Consider the following 10940-nt stretch of genomic DNA (forward strand, 5'->3'; position numbering starts at 1 on the left):
GCCCCGAGTTACACACCTGGCACATGCACAAGGGTAAGGAGAATAAAGAGAGAGGACTAGAGTGAATGGAGAATGAGGAGTAGGACATTAGGGGAGGGGGAGAGCTGGTTCCTAGTTTTCCCCCCATTTTTAAAATGGGTACATTATAGTTGTACATAATGATGGGGTTTCATGTTATATATTCATATGTGCACACAATATACATACGGTTCCTCGTTTTCTGAGTGTTTTCATCATGAAAGGGTGTTGGATTTTATTTGTTGTTGAATTTAATTTGCTATTATTTTGTGAGGATTTTTTCATCTATATTTATAAGGGATATTCGTTTGTAACTTTCTTTCCATGTGGTGTCTTTATCTGGTTTGGGTCAGGGTAATATGAGCCATGTAAGAATGAAGTAGAAAATGTTCCTTCTATTATTTTGGGGAGCAGTTTGAGAAGGATTAGTGTCAATTCTTTTAAGTATTTGGTAGAGTTTGCCAGTGTTTCTTTCTAGTCTTGGACAATTCTTTTGTGGGAGGGCTAGGGATTGAACACATTGTGCTCTGTCACTGAGCTGCATCCCCACCTTGCTAAGTTGCCCAGGCTGCCCTTAAACTTGGGATCCTCCTGGTTTAGCCTCTTGAGCCATTGAGATTGCAGAGGTATACCACTGCACCTGGCTCTTTTTAAAAAAATATTTATTTACTTATGTATCTTTTTAGTTTTAGGTGGATACAATTAGTTTGTTTTTATGTGGTGCTGAGGATTGAACCCAGTTCCTCATGCATGCTAGGCGAGCACTCTACCACTGAGCCACCACCCCAGCCCTTGGCTCTTTACTTTTTATATCAATCAAATTTGTTGATGTGCAATTGTTCATGGTATCTTTTTTTTTTTTTTTTTTTTTTTTGAGACAGGCTCTCATTAAGTTGCTTAGGGCCTCACAAAGTTGCTGAGGTTGGCTTTCAACTTGCAGTCCTCCTGCCTCAGCCTCCAGAGCCACTAGGATTATAGGCGTGTGCCACTGTGTCTGGCTCATAGTATTCTTATAATTCTTTTTTTTTTTTAACAACTGAAAATCAATTTATTAAAACAGTTGACTTAGGCATCTGCAATGGTGACTTCGACTTCCACTCCTGGTTCAATACTGATGGAAGTAATCTGTTTAACAATCTCAGAAGGGCTGTGCAAGTCAATGAGTCGCTTGTGTATTCTCATCTGGAAATGATCCCATGTCTTGGAACCTTCACCACAAGGTGTTTTTCTTGTAGTGATCCTCAAAGTCTTCGTAGGCATGCGAACAGGTCCTTTCACTTTGAGATTCTTTTCCTTTGCGCCTCTGATCAAGTCAGCACACACTTTCTCGAGCGACTTCACGTTGCGGCTGGTAAGGGTAATTCTGATTCGATGAATCGCCACCTCTGGTTCCACGGGTGTCTTTCCGGTGTCTTTAAATGCCATGGCTGCGGCGCAGCTTCCTGACCGACTTGTTCCTCGGCAAGAGTGAACAGCGGTGAGTCAGGAGCAGAATCCGGCAGAGAACTGCTCCTCCGAACCAACAACCTCGTCGCTCGCTAAAAGCAATTCTTTTTACGTCTATAAAATCAGTGATAATGTCCCTACTTCCTTTTTTTTTTTTTTTTTTTTTACTCTTAAGCATCTTTCACTGCATCCTGTAACTTTTGGTGTGTTGTGCATTTTTCATTATCTCAAATTGTTTTCTAATTTCCTTTATGATTTCTTCTTTGACCCATAGGTTGTATAATATCCACATCTGTGAATTTTCCAGTTTTCTTTCTGTTATTTCTGTTTTTTCAGTTGTGGTCAGAGAAGATACTTTGTGTGATTTCAGTCTTTTCAGACTTATTGAGACTTGTTTTGTGGCCTAACATATGGCCTATTTGCTAATGATACAGGTATGTGCATGCACATGTGAGGATGTGTACTGGTAATGGAGGGTGGGGTGTTCTATATGTATTTTTTTACATCTAGTTGGTTTATAGTGTTGTTGAAATCTTTTATTTCCTTATTGATCTTTTACCTAGGCATTCTATATATTATTGAAAGCAGTTACTGAAATTTCCAAAAGTTTCCATTATCATGGAATTTTTTCTCCCTTTGATTCTATTAATATTTGTCTCATATTTTGGGATTCTGTAGTTTGGTACATATCCACTTATAATTGTTATGTCTTCTTGATGGATCAACTCATTTAACAGTATACATTGTCCTTTGTCTCTTGAAACCGTTTTGACTTGAGGTCTATTTGTCTGATAGCCACCCCAACTCATTTTTGGTTAAAATTTGTATGAAATACTTTTTTCTATCCTTTCACTTACAGTATATTTGTATCTTTGGGTCTAAAGTAAGTATTTTGTGGATAGCATATTGGATCACGATTTTAAAATCCATTCTACTATTTCTGCTTTTGGATTGGAGATTTTAATTGATCTACATTTAAGGTATTACCGATTGGAAAGACTTCTTTCTACAATTTTGTATTTGCTTATGCCTTTTTAATCGTCTTGCACCTTTTCAATCCCTCATTTCCTCCATTACTGCCCCACCCTGTGTGTACTTGTGTGTGGAGAAAAAGAGTTGTTTTGAGTCCCTTCTCATTTTTTTTTTTTTTTTTGCATTTTTTTTAGATATCTCCTTTGTGGTTGTTATGGGTATTTATATAAAGTGTCTTAAATTTATTGCAGTCCAGTTTGAACCAATACTGACTTCAACAGTATACAAAAATTATATAACTTTGTCCCCCCCCATGTTGTTACAGATTACATCTTTATGTGTCCAATAACATATTTATCATTACTTTTTAATGCATTTGTCTTTTAAACCATGTAAATCATTGTCTTTTAGACCCTGCTGCAGGTTTTTCTGGGCTTTTTATTGATGTTGTTGTTGGAGGTTATACTAATTTGTTTGTTTAGTGACTTTTCTACTTGTTTTTTTTTTTCATAGATTATATTTCTTTTCAAATGTGGTTCCTTAAATTTCTGTTCCTTGGCTTGTGATCAGCTAGTGATTGACAGATCTTGAATGTCAGAAGCTAAGCAGACAAACAAAAACACCTCTCCCAGTCTTTGCAGATGGCCTCTGTGCCCTGATCCCTCTTTTAACCTTACCCAGACTTCAGTGGGCCTAGGACCAATCAGAAGTCTTAAAACCTCACACGTCTTATGGGATGAGACTTTCTAAATTTCCTCTTACACAAGGGTGCTTTTAAATGTCCTAATTTCCAAGGAAACTCCCTGCTTTTCCTTTCTGGCCTTAGGTGATCTTTTACATATCCCAACCAAAATCCTTTGCCTCAGGCATCTGCAGATTGTTCACCAGCCTGACAGTGTTCCAGAGTGCTGTCTGGTACTATTCTGGTCTAGGTGAGTTGAAGTTAAGACAAAACTGAGGTGAGCATCTTGCATCCTTCAAATAGCCCTGAGATAGGTTAGAATACACTTGCAGAATAATTTATAAGTAAAGTCTGCTCTCGTCTTCCAGAACTAGGGAGCAGGGTCCTGCAGTGCAAACATGGGCTAACATCTTCAATACTGTCATCAAGTCAGGGAATTGGGCACGTCCTATTAAAAATGTCACAAAGTGTTTTCTCATTTATTATTGTGGTAAAATATACCACATATATATTGTATATATGTAGCAAAACTACCATTTAAGTATTTTTTAATATTTATTTTTTAGTTGTAGTTGGACACAATACCTTTATTTTATTTATTTTTATGTGGTGTGAGGATCGAACCCAGGGCCTCACATGTGCTAGGCGAGTGCTCTACCGCTGAGCCACATCCCCAGCCCCCATTTAACTATTTTAACTATTTTTAAGTGGATACTTCAGTGATATTTAGTATGTTCATTGTTGTGCCATCATCACTACTATCCATTTCCAGAACTTTTTCACCAACCCAAACTGAAACTCTGTACTCATTACATGTTAACTCCCTGTTCCTACCTCCCCCAGTTCCTGGTAACCACTATCTATTTGATTTTCCTTTTCTTCTTGGTTCAGTGTTTGGATGACTGTTCATCTAAAATCTGACAGTTGGTTCTGACACTCAGTTAGTTTACTGATTCTGTTTGCAGTGATAGGAGGTTGGAGCTACCTACTCTGCCATTTTGCTGACATCACCCAACAGCAAGCTTTTAGTCCTGGACACCTTGGAAGAGTAGAATGGCCATTAGCCAAAATGGGAAAGACTGTGGGAAGATTGCATTTGGCGGACGAATATCACGGATTCAGTTTTGAGTATATTCAATTCAAGATGCCTACGAGGCATCAAATAAAGAATGCAGGTAGACAGAGAAGAAAAGAGAACCAAGGATAGAGTCCTGGGGTAGGATAACACACAGGTCAGGAAGATAAATCAGCACTAGGAAAGAGACTTAGTAGGAGTAGCCAGAAGGGTGGGAGGTGAAGCTGGAGATTGTGGTGTCTTAGATAGTGTCTGCAGCTAAGTAAGAAGATTTGTGGAGTTGGCCACATGGAAGTCATTGGTGACCTTGGGAAGATGAGTTTTGGTGGAATTGGAAGCAAAAACTAAGGGGAATGGGAGGGGAGGAGTGGAGGCTAAGTACAGATAATTCAACAATTCACTGTGAAGAGGAACAGAGAAATGAGACAGTTGCTAGAAGGGCAGGTGGGATCAAGAGGTGTTTTTTGTTATTGTTTGATCATTTGTTTAGTTTTCTTTCTTCCTTTCTTTCAGCCTCCTAAGTTGCTGGGACTAAAGAGTTTTGTTTTAATGTGAGGATTTGGGATGAGATTGATCCAATGAAGAAGAGATCTCAAGTTCATGATGCAGGAAAGAGAATTACTGGAGCAGTGTCCTTGAATAATGAGAGGGGATGAGGTCTAATAGGGGTGCTGGGCTCATCCATTATAACAGAAAAAGATGATGTGAGGAGACAGAATCAGGCAGGTGGAGAGATGCATTTCTTCAATTTTCTGTTGACTCCCCAATCCATATCTGCAATTGCTACTCTTCCTTGAGTCAAAACCTTGGGATACCCATGACTGGATTTCCTAAAAGTGTTCCAGCTTTAAGTTGTCCCAAACCAAGACCAACTCCTTTCCTTCCAACTCTGCTGTTACCTCCTGTCCATGGCCTCCCATCCATGCTGAAGAGGGAAAATGTCCGTGTTCTGAGCATGGTGGAGGCCTGAGAAAATGGCAACCCAGAGCTGAGGCTGGAAGATGATTAGGCATTTACTACAGGGGTTCAGAGGTGGAAGAGGCACAGACAGGGCACCCCAAGGTGAGTGGGCAACGGGCTGGGTATGTGTGACCAGGAGCAGTCACCCAGAGGCCAGCGCACAATAGCAAAGCCTTGCCAGGATCTGTAGAGTTACCCATTGTTTGTTATATGATCCAAAGAGCTGCTTGAGTTTTTCCTCCACAGCGCTGGATTGTCTTCTTGCTGGGAGAACCCTGACAATCAGGCCTTTTCTCCCTCTGGACCTGGCACAGGCTGCTCCATCCTTGTGTGGTGATTTACCTCTAGTTGTTGATCAAACCCCCTGTTGACCCAGCATCTCCAAATTCACCTCCTGGGCCTTGCCTGTCTCCCTCCCCCTTAGCCTCCTCACTGATTCCTCTTTTATGGTTCTCACCTGAGATCCTAGTTCTTCCTCCATGAGCATTTCACACTGAGAGTTGACCTTAGCACAGGGTCTGCGTGGAGGAAGCCTCAACAAGTTTGTTGACTGACTGTACAAAAAACCCCACAAGCCATCCTGGTTTTAGGTCTCTGCACACAGGTGCACAGATTCTTACTAACTGAAAGGCACAAGCAAATCGCAGAAATAACATCCTTATTTCAGTTTGTTTTTAGATGAGGATGTTATTGTTGTGAGATGTTTGTGTATCATCCATTCTGGACTCAGGGGACAGTGCCCATCTCTGCTGTCATTTGTTCTGTTACTTCAAAGTACAGGAAAACCACGGGTGGTGATTTTAGAATCTTATTCAGAACCTTCAGTGAGTGACTCATTTTGCATTGACGACTTTTCCGGATTGCTGCAGTTCAAATAAATTAAGCAACAGGACATTGTTGTTGTTTTTGTTGTTAATTTTAACCATTTTAGATAGTAAATTTCAGACATGTGTTATCATACTTTCCTGACCAGTATTCCACTGGCTCATTTCTTCAAAATCATGATGAACATAGTTCTAATTTTCCAGCCCAGCGATGAGTATACAGAGACTTGCTGGAGGAGGAGGAGGGGTAATTTAGTGCTGTCACCTGGGAGGCAGCTTAGTCTCACTCCCGAGCAGAATCTGAACTATAGGCCAAAGTCCAAGGTCATGATAGCTGAGCAGCCACAGAAATTAAAGGAGCAAGTGAGGGAAAGACGCTGGCCCTGACCCCAAACACGGCCTGTGAATCCCTGACTTCAACGCACCTTTGAGTCACATTGGATAAAATTTTAGCTTTTTCTGATCTAGTAGATCCAGATTGGATTCTGGACTGGGATCTGATTTCTGCATTTTTAACAAGGTCTCAGGCCAGACTAGTGCTGGGGGCCACAGACTACACTTTTGGTTTCAAATCTTCAATTGACCTCTGAGGTTTTCTCGTGGTCTTGGGTGGACCTTACTGGGAGGCTAATCTTTAGAGTTGGCTCTGAGGCATCCGCACACAACCCTGGGACTCATGTTCCTCCAGGGCACCTGCTCTCAAGTTTACTAAGTCCCTGTTTCCCTTCATTCTCATAGTGCTCCTGGGAGTTCAGGTAGCAGCACTGTACCAACTGGGAAGCCAAGTCCCCACTGACATACCTCCCCAGACTGGATCAGGGCTCCTCCTCAGGGCTGTGTCACTGCAGTTGTTGCCTCTTGGTGCGTCTGTGCTGACTGTAGACAGCCTGTGGACTCTTGGCACTGTGGGAATATGGGGGCCAGCTGCATGTCCCACGTGTGTGTGCCTGTGTTAGAACGAAACACTGATCATCACTAGCAGCGCTAGCCAGTACTGGGGGCCCTGCAGGCTCCCCTGGGTCACCCTGGGACTGGCATTTTCTCTCTGCTTGAATCTCTGCCCCAGATGATGCCCTTGCCTCATTTTATTACCAAAATACTGTCATTGCAAGCAGCAGTGACTGACCCCCTGAAGCACCTGCCGAGATGCTGTTAGTGCCGCAGCCCTTTAAGTCATCGAATTTGGGCAGGCTGGGCAGGCTTGATCTGCAGCATCTGCCTCTCTGCCTAAGGGTTTTATCTGGCCATTAGTGGCCACCTTGCCCTGTGAAAGGCACTGAAGTGCTGGGGAAATTCATGCCCCTCATTCGACCAAGGGCTAATGGAAGCTGGAGTAAAATTAAGCCAACTCTTAAGCTGGGCCACTCTGAAGTGTTTTCAGCTCTGTTGAGGCTTACTCACAGTGGCAGCTTGCTTGATAGTGTTTCCCTTATTTGCTGCCTTCTCCTCCTCCTCCTCCTCTTCCTCTTTCCCATAATCCAGATTCCTGGATCTCATCCTAAACAAATGATAAACGATCAATAACCTGTCTCCAAGTCTGCAGGGCAACCCACTTCTTCCAACCACTCCACGATTTCTACTGACCTACTTACAGCTGAACCCACACACCTATCTTTAGTCACAGTGGAGAAGTGTTCCATTTCCTTGGTAAGGTCTCATCCTCCACCAAAGACCTGGCTTCTCAAAGATTTTCCTCCTCACTTTGCCCCCCCCAATCTGTACAACATAATAATCCTCCTCCTTTTCCTCCTCCTCCTCTTCCTCTTCCTTCTCCCTCTCTCTTAGATCTTTCTAACTTGCAAACATACCTCAATATGACCTCTCAGGCCATAGTCTTCCAATTCTGGCCAATATGGAATAACAGTGACTTGATTTTCTGTTCTGCCTGAAACAATAATATATGACAGTGGTTTTCAAGGCACTGGACATCAAGCAACAAAGGCTAGAATTCTTGAGAGATGGGAAGCCTGTGATTGCCCCAGCAAAGGGAGCAGAACCCAGGCAAAGCCTGGTAGACTCCATTCATCGAGCAGACAGCTGAATCAGAAAGGTAGCAAGAACATGCAGGAACCTGCAGAGGGACGCGCCAAGCATTCAGAAGAGATCTGAGAGTGCATATGAAGAAACTACCCGAAGCCAAGAAAAGATGCACCAGAGAGGATTAGTGTAAATGGAGCTGGCCAGGAATGGTGCCTTTTCCTGCCAGTCCAGTCTGGAAAACCTCATGCCTGACAAGACATGGGGTAGAGGACTCAGAAGGGTCTTGCCTCAGTAGCAGGCAATAGTAATCCCTAGAGTAAATGCTACTCTCATCCCACCAAAGTTTAAAAGAAAGACCAAAAGGGCCAAACTGTTGCCAAGCAACATAACTGCATCACCAAATATATATATAGACATAAAAATGTCCAAATCTCAAGGTAATATTCATAATGTTAGATTGAATAAAAAGTGCCAGCCTTGCAAAGAAGAAAGAAAATACAACCCATAATGAGAAAACTCAATCGAAACTGACCCAGGATTGACACAAATGTGAAATCTGGCAGACAAGAACATTGAAACCATTCTCACAGCTGCCTAGTTAGATACATTCACAAGTTAAGTGAAGATGTGGGCAAAATAAAATAGACCCAAATCAAGCTGCCAGAGATTAAAACTATAAGGTCAGCTACCAATAAACATACTGAACAGAATTACAGCAGATTAGGCATTTCAGAAGAAAAACTAATAAACTTAAAACAACAAAAACTACCCCAAAATGAGAAACAGAGAGTACTAAGAATAATTTTTTAAATGAATAGATCTTCAGTTAACTGGGAGACAACTTCAAGAAGTTTAATATATGCCTTAAGTGGATACCTTGGGAAATAAAAGATATGGGAGAAAAGGTACTTGAAAATAATGGCTGAAATTTCCCCAAGTTTGATGAAAACTATAAACCCATGTGTCTAGAAGCTCAATAAACTCTAAAGCACAAGAAATATGAAAGAAATTAAGGCAAGATAATTCATAGTTGAATTGCTCAAAATTGGTGATAAAGAGAAAATCTTAAAAGCATCAAGGTCAAAGGAGAGAAGACATGTTACAAAGGAACAAAGATTAAATAAATAGATTTCCTTTCATAAATGATTCAAGCAAGCAGACAGTGGAACAATATCAAATACTGAAATAAATCAGTACCAATATTCTATATCCACTGAAAATATTTTTCAAAACTGAAGGTGATTTTGATAATACACTGTTATGGGGCTGGGATTGTAGTAAGCTGTAGAGCACTTGCCTAGCACATGCAAGGGCCTGGGTTCGATCCTCAGCACGGCATAAAAAAATAAATAGATAATACACTATTATGTAGGATGTTGTCATTAAGGGAAATCTGATGAGTATATATGGGAACAAAGAAGAGAGAGATCCAAGAGCAAGATGACTTAAACCTAATCACATAATCAATCACATTAAATGTAAATGGTGTCCTCCTAATAAAAAGGCATAGATCCTTAATTTGATTTAAAAGCAAGATCAAATTATACATTTTCAAAATAGACATAAATAAGTTAAAAGTAAATGTATTACAGGCAACAATAAATGTTGGCAAGGATGTGGGGGAAAAGGTACCCTCATATATTGCTAGTGGGACTGCAAATTGGTGCAATCATTATGGAAAGCAGTATGGAGATTCCTCAGAAAACTGGGAATGGAACCACCATTTGACCCAGCTATCCCACTCCTTGATTCATACCCAAAGGACTTAAAATCAGCATACTATAGTGACACAGCCACATCAATGTTATAGCAGCTAAGCTATGGAACCAATCTAGGTGTCCCTCAATAGAGGAATGGATTTTAAAAAATGTGTTATATATACTCAATGGAATATTACTCAGCTTTAAAGAAGAGTGAAATTATGGCATTTGCCAGTAAATGATTGGAGTTGGAGAATATCATGCTAGGTGAAACAAGCCAATCACAAAAAAACAAAGGCTGAATGTTTTCTCTAATAAGTGGATGCTAATTCCCAATAAGGTACCTGGTGGGGCACTAGGGAAGAATAGCATTACCTTAGATTATGTAGAGAAAAGTGATGGGAGGAGAGGGGATGTGGCTATAGGAAAAATAGTAGAAAGAAACAGGCATTATTACTGTGTGTATAATGTGACTACATGACCAATATGATTCTGCAATATGTATACTCAGAAAAATGAGAAATTATATCCCATCTATGTATGATATATCAAAGTCCATAAATGCATTCTACTGTCATGTATAACTACTTAAAAGAAATTTTAAAAATTAAAAAAGAAGAGGAAAAAATAATAAGAAGAAATTTGAAGTGACTATATAAATGAGAGATAAAGTAGATTTTAGGGCAAAGAATGTTATCAGGGATAAAGAGTATTATTTTACAGCAAGAAAAGATCAATTCATCAAGACTATATAATCTGGAACCATATAAGCCTAATAATAGAATTTCAAGTTCTATCAGGGGGAAATTTGATAGAACTGCATGGAAAAATGGCAAATTGAATTTGTAGTTTAAAATCTTCCCACATAGATTAGTCCAAGCCTACATGAGCTCAGTAGTGAATTCTACCCCACATTTGAGAAAGAAATCAGGCAAATTCTATGCAAACTCTTACACAAAATAGGAAAGAAGGAAATACGTCCTAACTCATTCTATGAAATAGTGCTTCCTTAATACCCCAAACACACATACTACAAGAATTGAAACCACAATCTAATCTTACTCATAAACAGTTGTAAAAATTCCAAACAAAATTTTAGAAAACTGAATCTAATTTAAAAAGACTAATACATCATAGCCTAGTGGAATTTATTCCAAGAGAGAAGGTTTGCTTAACATTTGTAAACCAATCAACACAATCATAAATTTTTTTAAAAATGATATATTTCTCAATTGGTGTAGAAAAAAAACTTTATAAAAATCCAGATGCATGCCCAATAAAAT

General features: G+C 40.1%; 1 pseudogene; it reads right to left on the reverse strand.

The window, feature by feature from the left end:
• Positions 1-1045: 1045 nt before the first annotated feature.
• Positions 1046-1540, reverse strand: LOC144254461 (small ribosomal subunit protein uS10 pseudogene; annotated as a pseudogene).
• Positions 1541-10940: the final 9400 nt, after the last annotated feature.

Source organism: Urocitellus parryii, chromosome 4 (genome assembly GCF_045843805.1).
Source record: "Urocitellus parryii isolate mUroPar1 chromosome 4, mUroPar1.hap1, whole genome shotgun sequence".
Lineage (NCBI taxonomy): Eukaryota > Metazoa > Chordata > Mammalia > Rodentia > Sciuridae > Urocitellus > Urocitellus parryii.